Here is a 17,822-nt window from a genome sequence, read left to right on the forward strand (position 1 = left end):
GTGTGTGTACATGGGTACGTTCATCAAAACTAACCAAAAAATTATTGTACCAAAGCATGGGTATATTTTTCAAAAGCATAAAAAAAAAAAAGCCTTAATAACATTATTAAATTTCTTCTATTAAACTTGACATGGATACATTCTCAAATCAACGAAAATAGAATGTATCCATATAAGTTTAAAAATGGATTAGAGAAAAGTTTGAATGAAATTTTATATAAAAAAAAAATGGGTACATTTTAAATTAAAAAAAGGGCACATTTTTAACAAATTGGTATATTTAAGAATGGATACATATAAGCTTAAAAAATTGAAATTTTTTTATACAAATTGAAATTTTTTTATAAAAATTTAATGGGTACAAACTTATTCTAGTTTTATTTATTTTTATTTGGGAAATGTTTGAATTGAAAATTAATTAGGAGTTTAATAAGGGTGTGAGTATTAAAACTCTAAATCAATTACTATTTTTTTTTATATAAAAATTATGTAACTTACATGTAATTCATTAATATATTAATGATAGGGACTTTGATCAAAATCTAAAAACTGATAAGGTCTTAGTTAATGGACATTAGAAACTAGGGACCGGAAACTAATTTTTCCTAAAGAAAATGTCTCTCCCTTATTCGCTTGAATTATGATCTTTCTTTCTACCGTTTTAAAAAGTTTAAAATTGAATATCACTTGTGTTAAAAAAAAAAGGTGAATTAATTTCTCCATTTTACCCTCACAAAGGAACAAAGAAAAAAGAAAATAAGACGAAATTTAGGCCACTGAAGGCTCTGCGTTTTCTGGTTTATATTTCTATGACACACACGCTTGCATACTCTGCATTTTCGGTTTCGTCAGTAGTTTTACTGACACATAAACTTAACATGAGGCAATGGAAGGGGCCGCAGGATTTACACCTAATCCTTACAAACTTGAAAGTTCAGATTTCAGTTACGAGTACTTCCCCCATAAAAGTTGAACCAACCTAATATATTGTTTACCATCGGAGCAGGCTCTGAGTTATCTTGTTTCCTGACCTAGTATATATAGCAGTAGTTTTCCATTTCATAAGTTGAGGAGTCTTAATCTTAATGGGGTTCCTAAATAGAAACTATGTAACCTGACTTCATCACTTGGCAAAGTGCTCCATTCCAACGTAGCAGTTTGAAATTCGGGCCCTTTGTGGTTCTGTACTTAGTTCATTGTAAAAGGAATACCAATATTAAAGTTTCAGAAGCCTTGTGTGAGAAGCCCTACCATTTATTAGAATATGTAACATTAAGCGTATTGGAATTCCTTCCCTAGATTTTATGTATTGATTGTAATTTAGGGTTGTATACCAGTATATATATTTCATCGTTGTGAGAAGAATAAGTTAACGATGCATTTCACGAATTCTAACTTGATATCAATTTATTGTTCTGTGGTATATCAAGATTCAACCTTCGGTTCATACTTTGTCGACCAACCCTTCCTAATTCACATCTTTGTTCTGAGGTATGCCAAATAAAAAAAGATGCAAGATGACTTAGGGTTCTCGTGCGCAAAATAGCGTAGATGTTGAATTATAAGTCTATAGCTGATTAGTATTAGTGAAATAAGATTTGTGTATTCACTTGAGCATATCTGCCAAGTGTGAGGTCAAAAGATGTAAGGCTAAAATAGCCATGTGTAGTGATTCTATAAATTAGCTAGATGTGTGGCTGAGATCAAGTGTGATGTGTGTGGATCCAGCTAAGGAAAAATGGTCATGAAATGCACGTGTGTGCACAATTTTTCATTAAGAGAAATATATATTCCTCTCTGCAATTTCTGAAAGAGAGAAGAGAACATTCATTCCTTTTGTATTCTTCAATCCTCTCTATCTCCATATCGTAAAACCCAGAAAGTTTAATTACACTAACATGGCCTCAGAGCCAGGTTCGATCATCTGAGCATGGGCATAAATCTGTGATCTCATTTAGCTGAGTTGAAGCTCGGTGAAAGTCGCCGGAGACCCATTATCATCTGAGAAGAGAAATCAACCCATTCAGACCAAAGATGTCTGGATCTGGAGGCTCGGAAGTGAGAACTCCAATTTTCTCCGGTGAGAACTACGAGTTCTGGAGAATCAAGATGGTGACGATTTTCAAATCACATGGGTTGTGGAATCTGGTAGCGAAGGGAGTTAAAACGTCCGATTCGAAGAAGAAGAAGACTGAATGATCATCGGAGGATGATGTAGATGAAGAAATGGCCGCTGTGTTGATGCAAGACGCAAAGGTTCTGGGAATCATTCAGAATGCAGTCTCAAATCAAATCTTTCCTCGAATCGCTAATGTTGAATCAACGAAGATGGCATGGGATTTGTTGTATGGAAAGTATTATGGTGGTGATCAGGTACGATCTGTGAAATTGCAAAATCTAAGACGTGAATTTGAGTATGCTAGAATGCGTGATGATGAAACTTTGTCTAGGTATCTTACTAGGCTAAATGAGTTGATTAATCAGATGAAAACGTTTGGTGAAATTTTGTCCAATGAAAGACTTGTGCAGGAAGTTCTGATTAGCCTTAGTAAACCATATGATCACATATGTCTTGTCATTGAGAATACAAAATGTTTGGAGACTGTAGAATTGCAGGAGGTAATTGCAATTTTGAAGAGTCAAGAACAACGGTTTGATTGGCATACAGTTGATGCAACTGAGAGAGCATTCTCTTCACTCTCTGTGAATCCAAAGGAACAAAACAAGAGTGGTGCTCATTCTAGTTCATCTAGATTTCAGAAAAACTGGAATTCTAAAGGCAAGAAATAGGAATCAAAACCCAAATTTTAGCAAAAATCTCATCTGCACACTTATCAATGTGAATGCATCTCAGTCAATGGGTCACGAGGTTGCAAAGCCTCAGTGCAAAGTGTGTTCTAAATACCTTTTTGGTGAGTGTAGATACAAAGGGAAACCAAAATGCTTCAATTGTGATAAATTTGGGCATTGGGCTAGAGAGTGTATTGCAGGGAAGCCAGTGCAAAAGGAAAATAGGGCTAATCAATTAGAGATGACAAGGAATCTATTTTATGCAAATAGCACAGTTACAGAACCAAGAATGAATGGAGAGTGGTACATCAATAGTGGTAGCAACCACATGACAGGAAATGTAGAATTGCTTGTTGATGTGAGAACCAACATAGCTGGCAAAGTTCAAATGCCAACTGGAGACCTTGTGAATGTAGCAGGAATGGGTTCATTGGTGATCGATACAAATAAGGGCAGAAAGTATGTTAGAGAAGTAATGTATCTGCCTGGTTTAAAAGAAAACTTGCTAAGTGTAGGTAAAATGGATGAGCATGGATATTTCTTAGTGTTTGGTGGTGGAATGTGCAATGTGTATGATGGTCCATCACTGGAATGCTTAGTTATGAAAGTGAAGAAGAAAGTGAATAGGTGTTATCCATTGGCTTTATTATCTGAAAACCAAGTGGTTTTAAAAGCTAGTGTCACTCACTCTACTAAGATTTGGCACAGGAAACTTGGGCACTTACACTTTAGTGGTCTTAAACAATTGCAAGACAAGAAAATGGTGCATGGTTTGCCTCAGCTTGACGGCTACAATGGAGTTTGTGAAGGTTGCCAGCTTGGAAAACAACACAGAGAAGAGTTTCCAAGAGATCAAGTGCAACGAGCAACTGCACCACTTGAACTAATTCATGTTGATCTATGTGGACCTATGAAGAATGATTCAATTCCTGGAAATAAGTATTTCATGCTGTTGATAGATGATCTCACTAGAATGATTTGGGTTTATTTTCTGAGATATAAGTCCGATGCATTCAACTGTTTTAAAAAATTCAAAGCTATGGTAGAGTTACAAAGTGGATTCAAGATTAAGTGTCTGAGAAATGATAGAGGAGGGGAGTTCAAGTCATCTGAATTCAACCTATTCTATGAAAAGAAAGGAATACAAAGACAATTCACTCTTGCATATACTCCACAACAAAATGGAGTAGTAGAGAGGAAGAACAGAACTGTGATTGAGATGGCTAAATCCATGTTGCATGAGAAGAGAATGCCATATTTTCCATGGGCAAAAGCAGTGCATACATCAGTGTATATTCTAAACAGATGTCCCACAAAGGCTTTGAACAACATCACACCTTTTGAAGCTTATTCTGGAAGAAAACTAGGAATAGCACATCTGAAAATATTTGATTCATTATGCTATGTTCATGTCCCAGTTGAACATAGACATAAACTTGAGCCTAAAAGCTTCAAAGGAGTATTTGTGGGATATGCAACTTGTGAAAAGCGGTATAGGGTATTTGATTCACTATCCAAGAAACTATTATTGTCAAGAGACATTGTATTTGATGAAGAAGCTGCCTAGAATTGGGAAAAGAACTCAGAATCAATATCCCTTAATACTGGAAGTTTTATTCATGGTGACATAAGTATAGAAATAAGTGACAGAATGGTGTAGTCTCCTACATCATCTATATTATCTCCATCTAGGAGAGTTCTTAGTATTGAAGACTCTGAAGTTAAATATAAGTCACCTATCTCATGTGAATTTGCAAGCATGTCAAACTTAAGTGAAAGGCACAATCCAGCTTTTGACCATACACCACTGAAGTGGAGGAATCTGAATAAAATGTTGGCTCAATGCAATCTATGTATTATGGACCCAGAGAAGTATAAGGATGCCAAACAAGATGAGTCTTGGTTAAAAGCTATGGAGGATGAGATATTTATGATTGAAAAAATGGCACCTAGAAGCTTGTTGGCAGACCAACTGAAAAACCTGTTATAGGGGTTAAATGGGTCTACAAAACCAAGTTAAATCTTGATGGCTCAATGTTGAAGAATAAAGCAAGGCTGGTTGCAAAAGGCTATGCACAAAAGCCTGGTTTGGACTACAATGAAACTTATGCATCGATTGCTAGGTTGGATACGATTAGAACCTTAATTGCCTTGGCTATAAAAAAGAGCTGGAAACTGTATCAATTAGATGTGAAATCAGCTTTCTTGAATAGAGTCCTACAAGAAGATGTCTATGTTGAGCAACCTGAAGGTTTTGTAGTCCAAGGTAAGGAGGAAAAGGTGTACAAGCTTCATAAGGCTCTCTATGGTCTAAAACAAGCCCCAAGAGCTTGGTATGGAAAGATTGACAACTACTTCTCACAGTGTGGTTTCAAGAAGAGCTTAAGTGAACCAACATTGTATATAAAAGCAAGAAGATAAGATGTCTTGATTGTTTCTATCTATATGGACGATATAGTCTACATTGGCAGTTGCAAATCAATGCTAGAAGAGTTCAATGAAGATATGAAAATGAAGTATGAGATGACAGATTTGGGACTCCTTCTTCACTTCCTCGAAATGAGAGTGATTCAAACTGACTCTAGCATTTTCATTCACCAGAAGAAGTATGCAAGTTCTCTACTAAGTAAGTTTAGATTAAATGAAGCAAAGACTGTCATAACTCCTCTTGTAGCTACTGAAAAGTTATCTAAAGATGATGGAAGTGGATCTGCGAGTGAGGAAATGTATAGAAGAATTGTGGGAAGCCTTCTATATCTCACTGCTATAAGACCGGATATAATGTATGCAGCAAGCTTATTTGCAAGATTTATGTATTGTCCTACCAATAGACACTAAGGAAATGCAAAGAGAGTACTCAGATACATCAAGGGAACTCTGGATTATGGCCTGGAGTATGTGAAGGGAAGGAAAGCATGTTTAATTGGCTTCTGTGATAGTGATTGGGGTGGCTTATTAGAGGACAGCAAAAACACATCAGGATATGCATTCTCATTTGGCAGTGGTGTGTTTTCTTGGGCTTCAGTTAAGCAAAACTGTGTTGCACTCTCAACTACAGAGGCTGAATATATAAGTGCATCTGAAGCCATAGCTCAAGCAATATGGCTGAGGTTTGTTTTGGAAGATTATGGAGAATTACAAACTGAAGCTACTCCTCTTCACTATGATAACTCTTCTGCCATTACTATTACAAAGAATTATGTGTTCCATCAGAAGACCAAGCACATTGATAGAAGGTATCATTTTGTTAAGGATGCACTGCAGGAAGGAATCATTGATTTGGTGTATTGTCCCAAAGAATAGCAGCTAGCAGATATTTTCACAAAACCTTTGGCTAAGGATCGTTTCAACTATCTTAGGAGTATGCTCGGAGTGAAATCAGCTGAAGACTTAAAGGGGAGTGTTGAATTTATAAGTCTATATCTGATTAGTATTAGTGAAATAAGATGAGTTTATTTGTGTATTCACTTGAGCATATCTGCCAAGTGTGGGTCAAAAGATGTAAGGCTAAAATAGCCATGTGTAGTGATTCTATAAATTAGCTAGATGTGTGGCTGAGATCAAGTGTGATGTGTGTGGATCCAGCTAAGGAAAAATAGTCATGAAATGCACGTGTGTGTGCACAATTTTTCATTAAGAGAAATATATATTCCTCTCTGCAATTTCTGAAATAGAGAAGAGAACATTCATTCCTTTTGTATTCTTCAATCCTCTCTATCTCCATATCGTAAAACCCAAAAAGTTTAATTACACTAACAGTAGAGGTATATAAATGGCAATAGCAAAATATATAATGATTCATGATCACTCAATAGAAAAGTTGCTTAGTTAGATTAGAAGTTAATGGACCTCAATTGATAAGCAAAATCTTAAGCACTAAACTTAATAATTATGTGCAAGATGACTTTTTAGAGTATGTACGATTACTTGTTTAGAGTGAAAATAAGAAGCTCAATGTATCAGGAGGCTCCTTCTCTCACAAGTCGCTACGTTAATATAAATTAAATTCTCTAATTTTTTTTTTCTACACAAGGAAACAAATAAAAAAAAGCAAGAAAAAATTTAGGCCACTACATGCACTGCATTTTTTGTTTCATCTGGTACGTTTTTTTATCGACAGATGCATGCTCTACAATTGGTTCAAATCTAGGAGTAAACGTCGGAACATCACACTAGACAATGGAAGGGACTCCTCTATAAAAATTGAACCAATTTGCTATTGTTTACCATATGAGCCTGAGTTGTCTTGTTTCTTTCTATTCAATGAGGTTACTTCCTTTTAGAATCTTTGCATTTTTCACTGTGAGTAAACTGTGCAAATTTGAATTTTCCCAATGAAGTTTTACAAATCTTATAACTATACATATCTAATTTTCTTTATCTCATAATATTGATAGTTTTAACTAGTTTGCAGTTCACAATGGTGGCGATGGCAAGCCATAAGACTACTTTACTGCCACCTCAACTTCACTACTGGAACTCCATCCTACCAGACACCAATGCCAAAAGCTCTCAGACAGCTTGTCCAACCTGGTTTGTATTTACAATTTTTGACTCAAAAGCTTCTCTCATCACTTTACTGATACGATATGTGGTTAAAAAAACCAAAGAATATATAGAATGGAGTGATTTAATTCTTTGTGAATGGTATATATTCTAAAGGGACTGGGATCATTCCATGAAATTGGGGTTGTCTCCATGAACATAGAACAGTTCATTTGTATTGGAATATTTATGAGAGTTACTATTGGCACTCCAAATAATTAATCTGTTGGGGAGATTACATTTTTGTACCATATTGATGTATCATTTGATGTGTCAGGTGATATGTGCATGTCACTTTAATTAATGAATTTATTTCATTGGATATTGGTTTTATACATCACTTAATTGCCACATGAGATGATAAACTAATGTGATATAAATAGGTAATCTCCCTAATATTACTCATAGAAAAAGAGTGAGAATGGAATTATGACTGTTTGGAGTCCTTATTACAATTCCCTTGTGACAATCATACTAGTGTTGCTAATTCTCTATTTATGTTGCTAATTCTAGAGACCACACAAGAGTTGGCAAGGGAGACTTGTCTTTTTTCAGTCAAGATGCTGCTCGAAACTGCTGGTGTGTTTTTGTGAATTACAAAGGTAAAAGTGGAAGCCCGAGTCAAGTATTTTTCTTCCTGGAGAAGGACATGCATCCTGGAAATGGAAAGAAATATCGCTTTGCTAAAAATTCGACTCGAGCAACTTTCCTATCCCGAAAAACTATAGAGTCCATTTCTCCACCAATATTCATTGAAACCAGGGTTTATGGAAGCAATTAGAATTAATGAAACCATTCAGGTGTGCGAAAGTCAGGGCATTATAGAAGAAGAAAAACAATGTGCCACGTCTTTAGAGTCGATGATTGACTATGCCGCTTTCAAGCTCGAACGAAATATTGAAGCAGTCTCTACAGAGGTAGAAAAAGCAGCTGCCGCTGTGCAAAATTACACAATATCCCTAGGAATGAAGAACCTTTCTGCAGCCTACAAGAACAAAGTCATTGTGTGTCACAAGTTAAACTATTGGTTGTGAAGATTTCTGGAGAGGAATAGCCATCAACACCTCAGCACAGCTCCCCAAGGGATTGGCACTTTGAATGTATAGTCGGGCTCTTGCTTGTCGATGTGCTACAAGAAGATGACAGAGTTAGTTCTGAAGGGTGCCTTTGTGAGGCCTTAGGTGTAGGCCTTGAGGCTCGCAATCAAAACTAACTAAGTGCTAGGCGTGCCACTGCTTTCTCAGTATAACAGATGTAGAACAAGTGTGTTTTAGTCGATTACTTGTGACCCAAGTTATTCGGACTTCTTGTTATCAAAGGATGTTAAGTCCACATTAAGTTCTTTTTCTTGCCTTGTGACCAAGGACTTTTAGTTCATAGTCTTCTATGTTTGTATGAAGGTAGTTCAAAGCGTTTTAAGCCATTTACTTGGTTCTTGATTGGTTTTAACGATGACATATCCATTAAACTAACCAGATCCAACTACAAATGGCATTCTCGAAATAGGAAAACTGATAGAAATAACTTGAATACATACTAAAGAATGCATTAAGTAATAGATCTACAAATGTAAATACAAACATAAGGAAGTCGGGCAAGATTTCACCTTTTCTGTCAAGGTTAAACCTCTTGCAGCCACTTCTCTTTGAGTTTACAGAGGTTTGTATGTTGGAAAGGGATGGATGGTAAACAGGTTTACACGAGGGGATCAATACTACGCCACGAAGGGAGGTAGCAGAGCTTTTAAACTAGAGAAAGATAAGCTTTCTAAGGAGATCTAAACAAGAGATAGCTTGTTGCTAAAAAGATCTGAGATCTGGGCTGATTACAGCTTTTGGATGCAAATCTGGCTTGAGAGCAGAGTTTATATGTTTATTTGTTTGATTGGTTGAGTGTCCTTGTCTCTAGGGCCTCTTCTTCCTTTTATATACCAATTAGCCTGACTGTTGTAGCTTTGCTCTTGCCCGAAAGCATCTGAAAGGTAGTGAGTCATCAACTTTTTACTTAGAATGCCACTGAAAAGTGTTCTTTGGCTGGTAGTAGGTTAGTCTCCATCAGTTGTCACTTCAATGGAAAAAAATTGGCTTATATTTGGCTGAGAAGGCTTCAATTTGCCTTTGGTTTTGGTGCTAAGCTTCGAGCAAGTCTCCTTTAATTTGGCACCCTTGGGTTTTTCTTTATCTAAGTCCAATGTTCAAATATTAACCCAAACAGTGCCCCCTTTAATCATTGCTGAGTCTGCAACCCAGGACGCTAATAATGATTAAATAGTCGTCGCATGCACTTAATCGAGACTTGCACCATTTAAAGTAGCCGTTGTTAACAAAACCTTTGCACTAACCCATGAACTTCATCGTTAACCAATCACTTACTATATAACCCTCACACAAACTCCTTGGCAAAGTACCTTAGCCATTTTTAATCTTCAAATTCCCAGAACTTCCCAGAATTCTTCAAGCCTTCAAAAACTTCTTTCACTCTTCAGTTCTTACCATACCCTATTCTGATTTTCTTCCCATCTTCTCCTTAAAATCACCTAATGGCACCCAAAGTTGTTCAAACTCCATCTCACTGCGAGATTGGTGAGAGGATTTCCATTATGCGCATCTTACTCAACGACCTTCATTGTCCTCGAGCAAGAGTGCACTCCTTATGACCTGCATGGACTTTTATAGTCCCTATTGTAATGGAAAACAACATGCCTAAGGAGAAATGGTTTACCCTAAACCCATTTTAGGCTAAATCGGGCATTTCTTCCTTTAAATAGTCAAACCATCGTTGTGGTTTCCCACTCATGAAGGATAAGGCATTGACACAATAGGTCAAAGAGCTTGAGCCCATCTTCAAGCAGAAATGGACGAACAACGAAATTTATGAGATGATAATGTTGTCCAAGTCGACTGTGATTGCTATGCTCGAGCTGTTCTCTACAGCTATTCTCTTTTGGAACTCGGGCACCAATACCTTTGACTTCAGGATAGGCCACATGTCTCTTACCATCCTTGACATGGCGCATGTCTTTAGGCTAAGGCCTTCAGGTATAATTGTGGACGTTACCCACGACTGGGCTCCTCCTTCTTGCCCAACCGCTAAGAGCTCGGACAGTTCTGGTCCCATGATTTAATTGAAAGATAACTCTATAACTTTCAATAGTTATGGAACTTCCTTCACGGGTTTTATCTTGTTCGTCAAGAAGGAATTTGGCTCTTCTTCCTCCAATGCCAATAGAGATCAAGAGCACATGTATTTTCTCATCTATTGGCTTAACAAACACGTCTTCCCCAATAAATCTAAAGGAGTGAAAGTAGAATGGATTCCTCTAGTAGAAGTTCATCACAACTTTGATGATGTAGCCACAGGCCCCTTCCTCTTTGCTCATCTCTATCATCTCCTGTATGAGATTATAAAGGGTGAACCATTCGAAACCAACCTTAATGGTCCAACTTGGATGATCCAGCTTTGGCTTCAATGGTATTTCCCAAGCTTCGAGCTCCTAACCTAGAATTCCTAGAAGGAGTAGCCCTTACCCTAATCCTTGCTGAAGTATCTCCCACCAATCACTCCACATTTGTTTATCTCTATTTCTTTAGAGTCTACAAGAATTGGGCAGATTTGTAATATAGGCCTCCGTCCTTAAGATATACCCATGGTTCTCCAATCAAGCTTTTCAAAATTCTTTTGGGGAAGATGCCAGCCCCTTTTGTAGAAAGAGATTTATCGGTTGTATTCAACCGAATAACCTAGCTTGAGGAGTAAGGAGTGACCACTATGAGCGCTGGCTGGAGGTTTACCACCCTAACTTCTGTGCTAGACAGTTGGGGTTCAGGCAAGCCATTTCAATCCCCTTCTTTGACTCTATCCAATGTGGCACCTCATACTGTTTTCACTCTCCACCCGAAGTCACTTTTCGAGCTGCTCGATGTAGTCTTGAGGTCATGAGCAAGGTCGCCTGAAAGTTCATGGCTCTGAACTTCGAATACACTTCAAGCTTCTCATCTTGGTAGGAAGCAAAATGGACTAAGAATTATAGAGGAGACCTGCACGAAGTTCATGACTGCCTCTTTAAGCAACTATCCATCAAGTTTCATCCAAAGCCAATTAAGCTTGAAGATTGGAAGGAAATGATTCATCAGAAGAATCAACTCCTTTTGATAGGTATTTCTTACTCTTTTAACTTGAAATTTTCATGAATATGTAATTTCTAATCCTTTCCTTGGTTTCTTTGTACTTGTAGCCCAAGGCAACCCTGCAAAGGTGGTCGTCAAGCAAGATGAAGATGTTGTTGACGCATTCATCCTCCAAGAAGCCGCAGCTAAAGTAAAAAAGGCAAGGCACTGGAGAAGATAGAGATGCCTCCTAGTTGCTTGGAGACTCTGAGGGTGAGACATAACCTGTAGTTGAGCCTCAGGCTGCACGTCAAACTCGGGCAACAGTAGTAGAGACTTCAAAGTCTGAGCCCGAAGAACGGCCAGTTCCATCAAAGAAAATGACGATGACACAAACCTTCAAATCCTTTAAGTCTTCTACTTCAGTAACTGAGGCAGGCGTGGGTAAGAAGAAACATAAAGCCTCCAATAAGTAATCCTCATCTTATTCCCTCATTCTTATTCACAACTTTTTGATGAGAGCTGACAACTCCATTTTCTTTGACTCTATGGCCCCAAGCAACCAAAAAGCTTACTATTGCTTCAAGGGAAGACCCATTACGAGCTGAGATGTATCAACAAGCCAAAAATCTGCAAGATTCCACCCTGGAAGTACTAGAGGTATAACTCACATCTTAAGTTTTACTTATTTGAGTTCTTCCCTTTCTCTTTTCTATTCTCTTTTTTACTATCTGCCCGATTTCTGAAACAGGCCATAAGGAAAGAAAATATATCTCCATCTGAGGCCTCTTCATCTCCAGCCCGAATGGTACAAACTTCCCCTCCACAAGTTAAGTCTTCAAAGGTATATCTCTTTTTCATTCTTTTAACTTGTATCTCTACCAATCTTAGAGTTTTAACACTTGTCTTTTACTTTTATAGGTTAAGGTCGGGGAACCTGTATTGGCAATGACTCCAACCTCCCAAGTCAATCCAAAGACAAAGGAAATGCTACATTTTGTAAATGAGGATACTAACTTGGTGGGTATTTGTTATTTTAGCACTTTTATGCTGAAAGCCTCCCTCCTTTTATACTTATTTTATTTTCACTCTTTTCAGTCTTCCCCTGCACCAACCTTTCATCGATCAGCAACATCTGCATTTGGGGAGCCCGTAGTCTTTGAGATCCCTGTGGTTTCAGAGGTCACTAACCCGCCAGCTTCTCAAGCTACAGATCAGGCTAGCCCATCCGCCCCTTCTCAGGGTCCTACTAAGGTATGGAGGCTTTTCTTCTTCTGTTTTCTTTTTCTGCACCAGTTAGTTTGTTGACACTATCTTTTTCAACTTCATATGCCTCTGGTGAAGGCTCGACCACCATCTCTCATCCTCCAATTAGCAAAGATGATCCCTCTCAATACCCAAGTGTCACCACTCATCTTCCTTCTTCTTCCAAGGCTTCAAGCTTGACTCAGGTACACCACTTTCTTGTTTCACTCTTTGTTCTATGCCCTGATTTGTAATCTTTCTTCTTAATTTATTTTCTTGGTTTCCCACAAGGCTCTTGAGAAGGCTCGAGCAAATCTCCACCTCATCTATCTTGTTTCTCCTACCTTCTCCATCTTCTGGGGTCATAAGGACTCCTATCCCTAATCCTAAGAAAAAGACCAAGACCACCACTACTCATACGACCATCATTGCTCATTCCTCTTAGGCTCCTCCCTTTGTTGAGACCTTCTTCCTTGCTGCACCCTCTGAAATAACTGAGGCACGACCTTCTTCCCCTGCACCTATTTCCACAACTGCAGTTTTACCCAAGCTTTTTAAAGAGTTCGAGCAACTCAAGACAAAGTTGAAATCCTCAAGGCATCATTCTAAATCTTCTAGCTTTCAAGAGCAACACCGAGTCTTTCAAGAATGGGTGAAGAGGGGCTTCTATGCATCTTTCAACCTCAAGGATCTTCTTAATGTAGAGAAGGCTATAATAGATCTATTCAAGGTTGATCAGCTATCCAAAGCTCAGTATGAATCATTTCTTTCTTATTTTGAGAACTTGAGAGCTTTAAGGGATCAATATCATAGGGCTGAGAGGAAAGCTAACTGAGTGAGGTACTTTAAGGAGAAACAATCCAGCACTTCCACTCATATTCAATAGCTGGTGGATGAAGGTTCGGTGACAGATGAGAGGATTAAGGTAGTGACTTTTGAAATTCAGAAATTAGAATAGCAACTTGTTGTGCTAAAGGCTGAACAGGTGACTCTCCTTGGCACACTCCAACAACAGATCGAAGAAGTGAAAAAGAAAAATCTGGAACCAGAACATACTGAGTCTCAACTTGTTAGTAGCAGTATTGTTTTGGCCAAACCTACCAGAATTTTTACCACTATGCAGACTTACTACTCCAGAATAATCACTCTAGGTGAAGATGTAAATTTGACAAGCTAGGGCCATTGTAATTTTCTTTTTATGAAATAAAATTATTCTTAGCCTTTATTGTTTCACTTCTTGCATTATATTGAAGTTCTTTTTTGCATTGTACTTCTCTTTGAAATCACTAACTCTTTTTAATATAACAATTTATAAAGAGTTGGATGATATTTCTTTAAACACTTAGTATTAACTGGATGTCAAGTAATATCCTCCCTTATCTAGTGCTTGGTAAATGACAAAAGGTTATTCCCAAGTAGGCCTCCATTTCCTGAAGGCAGAATTGCTTTCCATACTAACCCTCCTTCCTTGAAGGTCTCTAACTTTACCTTCTTATTGTATGCTCAGGCAATTATTCTCTATTTCCAGCTTCTTCTCTCTTCCATACATCAACAGTCTTTTGATTAAGGACCTGATTGCAACTACTTGGTCCTTTCTTCTTTGTTCTGACATTATTGGTGTTAGGGAGTTGGGACAATATGGGGTTTATCCCATTCTTCCCTTGTGAGGAACAATCCTTACTCCAAAAGCTTTTGGGCCGTCACCTTAGTTGGGCGGCCGTTCTCATCAACTCCTAAGCACTAGAGAATCCCAATACTAGGATTATAAAAGATGACTTCTACAACATTAGCTGTGGGGAGGAATGACCATGATTTGGCCTCCACCATTTCCCAAAATCCTGGTCACATGGCTCCTTCCTCGTGATAAACTACTTGTTGATGTAGGGTGGAAGGCACAGAGAAACTCTGATTAATCCAATCTTGGCCTAGTAAAGCTCCATAAATAGAAGTGTTGTCCACCACGAAAAAGGCTAGCATGATTTGCTTGGAACCCAAGTCCACCTCTGATGGCAGTATCCCATGAGTTCTAGTGATGGCTTCAGAGAAACTGGAAACTGTTAGATTCGTGAAGATGAGATCATCCTCATTTTTACACATCATTTTCATCTGCTTATATGGTAACACATTTACCGCATCCCTTCCATCAATCAAAACCCTTTTAAAGGGTACTCCCTCCAAATGAGCAGTTACATAAATACGCTTGAGATGGTTAGTTAAGGTCAAGTTCAGGTAGCTGAAGACCACTATATCTGTGTATACCCTATTGGGCTCTTTCTTTGTGAGTTCGTGTAAACTTGTTCTGCCCAACCCTTATTTTCCCACTTCTTCAACACTAACATGTGCCAGCATAGGTTATGTCACCAAGTAATCACCCTCCATTGTGGCAGGTTGATCATGTTTGGGACAAAATATGGCAGATAAAACATATGTCCTGTTTACGTGAAAGTTGCTAGATCCAGGTAAGTCCTTCTTCTTGCTCCTAATATGGTCCATGAATTCATTTAATCAGGCCTCTGTTTCTTTGGGTAGCATTAGTTCGGGCAGTGCTTCCTCTTGAGTTATGCCAAAGTTTGGCATTTGTTCTGGGACTTCACAAAGAGTACCAACCAACAATGATGCGGGCAACCTTCTCTTAGGCGAGATAGTTCCAAAACAAATTGGCTCTGGGCTCCACTTTGGTGTTGGCATCATTACCATGTCCTTCTGAGCTCTCCTCAAGATTATGTACTTACGAGGATGAGGGTTTTATGGCACATGATCTTTTTCCCCTTTTGTTTTGCTATTAGCCTTTTCTACCTCCTTTTTGGTTCTCCAATAAAGTTGATTTCTTTCCCCATGAGGTACTTTCTCAAACTTCACATTTTTAGAAGTTTCTGAGGCAGCAAGGACTTTTAATGAGTTCATGTGGGCTTTGTGCTGCCTCTGAACTTTCCTGATCATAAAGGCTTTCATTTTTTTGACAGGTCTTTCATCCTTTCCAACCACATACCATTTTCGCCCAAGTCGGGCAGGATTTTTCTTCATAACTGGATTCGTTATCCTCTCCTTTATTCTGACATCTCCCCCTACATAGCTTGGCTGAGGTGGCTTCACATCCACCCATTTTGGTATTTTGGCTTCTCTATCTTCCCCTTTTTCAGAAGCTTCATAATTTATGAATACCTCTTACAAACCTTTTAGTTGAGAGCCTCCCCCCAACCGTTGGAAAACATTCTTGGAAGTTTTTTTCTTAACTGCCCGCATGATGCTTCTGCAGATTTCTTGTTCTTCTTTCTCTTTTCTCATGATCAACTCTTGATCAATGATAACTCTTGATGCTAGGACTTCCAACTCATATTCACACTGGCACTTGCTACACAACACCAATCCTTTAACAATGGCTGCTTTGGGCTTTTTGGGCAACTTGATAACTCTTTCAGTAGGCCTGTCATTTGGTCACCTTTCAGCATTTACTTCCCACATGGCTTTTCTTTTCCCTTTCTTAGCCCAAGTCAAGTTGATCATGTTAATTGGGGCTTCTGGGAAAGGATCTGTGTCAATCATCATATTGGCCTGAGGTTTCTCCAATAGTAATTTTCCCTTAACTATGAGGTCTTGTATTCAATCCCTGAACTGGACATAGTTGGCTATAAAGTGGTTAAAAGTGTAATGCAGCTTGCAATACTTCTTTCCTCTTAATTCCTCAGGCTTGGGCAATTTTTTAGTGCTGTCGGGCACAATCACTCTTGCCTGCACCAACTCTTCATAGATCTCCGAGGCTTTGGTTAATAACTCTGGTATTTAGGGGGTTTCATAAGGACAAACACATTGTCCTTCATTACCATCTTCTGATCATTGACTGGTTGGCTAACCCCTTCACTATTAAAGGCTTGAAATGGGTAGTCATCTCTACCGCATATTTGTCCATCCCTTCTCTTCCATGGCCATCATTTGGTTCTGGCTCAGCTCCTTCAAACTCCAGTTGATGAATTACAGGTTTACTTTTGTAAAAAGGATGAGCCTTAGATGAGTGTTTCACTTGCAGTTCCTCAAGCAACAGCTTCTTATACTTTGTGGAAGCAATCACAAACTCTTGTAACTCATTGAATTGTACATCATAAAACTTCCTCCTCAAAGGCAGCCTCAAGGCTTTTTGAGCAATGGATATAAGTTGGGCTTGATTGATAGGGAATTGGCATCTCATTCTTGTCCTGCTGAACCTCATCATGAAGTCTTCTGTAGACTCGTGTTCGTATTGCTTCACCTCCACCAGGTCATTGATAAACATCTTAGGCCTCATCCTATAAAATTGCTCATAAAAAGCCATCTCCATTTGCCCCCAGTTAGCAATAAAATTGGGAGGCAATAAAGAATATCATTGAGATGCTAGGCCAACCAATGAGTTCCCAAACAATCTTAATTTATAATTAGGATTGTCCTCAAATGCCACGCAATGGTTGGAGAACTTGAAGATATGATATCTAGAGGACACACTGCTATCTTCCCCACTAAAAGTGGGAAACGCGGGCATCTTGAAGTTGAGTGGAAAATGATTCTGCTTATCAATATACTCTGGATATGGCTTCTGGTAGGTGATCCTGAACAGCAGACGAGTTTGGGGTTGAGCATTCTAGGCCACCATCCTTCTTAACTCGGCTAGCTCATCTCTGAGCTGCTAGTTAGCCGCATTGTTGTGTGGGGTATATGGGGCTTCCCACTTTGGGATGCGATCATTGCCCGAGAAAGTCTCCTTCATTGGTTCAGGCTTTCTCCATTTGGCATCCCCTCCCTTACTGGCCAATGGTGAGGGCTTATAAAGAGGAGGCTTGTCTGCCTTGGTGGGCTCGCCTTTTCTACTGGATTCTCCGATTAACTAGGGCATCTCATACTTCGTTCTTTCTTTCTCACTCTACCCCCTACTATCTAGTGAAAATAATAGGGGGGTCGGGCAACTCCGCTTCTAGGATCTCTTCCAACACTAGCTGACTGGCTCCAGATCTTTCCCTGTTTTTTCCTTTATCCCTCATTTCCTCAAGCACAGGAAATAGGGAAATAACTGGTTCTTTCTCATGACTAACCTCTTTCATCACTTCCCTGGCATAACCATTCTTTGGATTAGAGAACTCCAGATCTAATCTTCTTTGCAAACTCCCCGTT

This window comes from Malus domestica, chromosome 08 (genome assembly GCF_042453785.1).
Source record: "Malus domestica chromosome 08, GDT2T_hap1".
Classification (NCBI taxonomy): domain Eukaryota; kingdom Viridiplantae; phylum Streptophyta; class Magnoliopsida; order Rosales; family Rosaceae; genus Malus; species Malus domestica.